Raw genomic sequence first — 2,103 nt, 5'->3', positions numbered from 1 at the left:
ACAGCTTCTCTCTGAGAGGTTACAGCCACTCAGTCTGAGGAGACAGGGAGGAAAATCTGGTAGTAAACAATTCATCAAAATTTATGATAATCTTGGAAAGGCCGAAGGTTGTCTTGTTTTGCATCTCTTTATGTTGTCTTTTTTCACATCTACTTTATTCTATAGTTGGGCCTCCTGTCTGGAAGGACTGAACTACAGGCAACAAGAAAACTTGCAAGGTAAGGGAACTATAACATGCAACAATGGACTAAAGCAGTGGTTCCCAAACTTTTTCTCCGGCGGCCCCCCAATGGTTTCTGGGCCCCCTCTATGGATTACAAATGACTGTCTGGTTGAACAATGTGCGGGAGGGTTTGGGAGGGGGGAGAGAGGATTCTTAGAGACTCCCTGCCCCTGGGGTGGGGATCGACTTTTTGGGGGGCAAAATGAATGTACGTAGCTGAAAATAGACACCAACATCGGTAGCCTACAAGCTACTTGTTAAGCTAAAGGTTCTGTATTGATATTAGCTAGTCATCTTTTAGCTAACATTACCTGCATCCAACAGCTTTACTCAACTCAGTCGGTTAGTTTGGAGGGAAAAACTGAAAAGTTATTTGCGTTTTGCTGGTTTGCTGCCGTGATTCTAACACAAACCGACGTAGCTCCGCACAGCAGCAGCAGGTCTCCTTCACAGGTGGAAACCCAGCGCGAGCGTCGTAGCGCTCATGTTGCTTTTAAAGGCGGCTCGGAAAAACAGGTTACAACATGTTAACAACGGATTAAACAGTTTTAACTGCTGATAAAAGTGACAGAGGACACAGATATGGGAAGTGTGGAAGCCTCTACTGTATCAAATTGACATAGGAATAACAGAGAGATGGCCATTCTAAGGTAAAAACCCAGCACATACAGTGTTCATGGTTTGTTTTTTTCATCCAGACGCTTCCCGCGCCCCCCCTGCAATGGCATGGCGCCCCCCCTAGGGTGCGCGCCCCACAGTTTGGGAACCTCTGGACTAAATGAATCCAGTGTCAATCCTGAGAATCAAGGATGGGCTGAAGAACAGCATCAGACTTAGTTTGAGGATCAGCACCAAAGCTGGTTACAGGGAAAACAGCTTGAATCAAAGCAGAGAATCTCAGATTTTGTCTTTATCTTTTTTAGCTCTCTGGATACAAAGATGGAAAACGGAGCAGCAATTGGGAAAAAGCTGTTCCTTTATACAACAGTCAAATTGGTCAGTAGTTGTCCCAAAAGTTTTCCAAACAAAACTCCATTTGAGGAAAAAAAAAGTATGACACAACTAATGGAGGAGAAAAAATAAGCTGCTGGACACAAAACCAAAACTTTGCACTGAGTAAATGTTTAAGATGGGGACATTTTTCTTAGTATTTAAATGACAGAGTTCCAAAAACGCCCCACCAACCTGACACTAAATGTGCCCCTCAAAATGGTGGTGCCAAACAAACTTTGAGACCACATTACAACATTGAGTGATTCTCCCAGTATGTTATTAAACTTTTCTTGGGAGAAGAATATGCTCCCAATATGTTAAAGTCCTTATGTCATCACACAAGACACAACATATGAAGTCCAGACCAGATTACATTTTTAACAAAGAGGTTTCAATAAACTCAAATCTGGTCATAAAAGTTATACTGGCAGTCTTGACAAAGTAAATAAAAAGTGGGAGATGTCACAGACCAGCCAGCACTTGACTGTTGCATTCGAGCCCCTCACACTGACTTTAATCTAATGTTTAGAAGAGTTATTTCTAATAGTTTTCCAACTAATTTATTATTCTTTCTATTCTATTTCTATTATTCTTTCTATTCTTTCTAAAGCATACAAATATGCTTTATTGATCACGAAGGGAAATTAAATGTTGTTGGGACTCAATAATTCAATTTCATCAGAGTTATTGTCAGGCACGTGCAACATAATAACATAATAAGCCTTCTTACCTTTGACCTTTTGCCCATGATGCATGACGCAGTTGCCTCTCGCGCAGTGAGATAAGGCGGCTAACTGGAGCTCAGCATAGCGAACGTTCCAGATTACAGAACAGTTTTTGGTGAATTATTTATGGTGACTTACCCACTGTATAGCTCAGTGGGTAAG

The 2,103-nt window shown here is 41.7% G+C and overlaps 1 protein-coding gene across 1 annotated transcript in view; it reads right to left on the bottom strand.

Moving 5' to 3' along the window:
- LOC103132230 (ribonuclease inhibitor-like) overlaps positions 1 to 2,103 on the bottom strand; it is a gene marked incomplete at its 5' end in the record, with an annotated part of 10,017 nt that overhangs the window by 1,942 nt on the left and 5,972 nt on the right. The window lies entirely within an intron of this gene.

The sequence above is a fragment of the Poecilia formosa genome, unplaced genomic scaffold (assembly GCF_000485575.1).
Source record: "Poecilia formosa unplaced genomic scaffold, Poecilia_formosa-5.1.2 Scaffold964, whole genome shotgun sequence".
NCBI lineage: Eukaryota > Metazoa > Chordata > Actinopteri > Cyprinodontiformes > Poeciliidae > Poecilia > Poecilia formosa.
The sequence above is the reverse complement of the archived record's forward strand: the minus strand, read 5'-3'. Positions and strand labels throughout refer to the sequence as shown.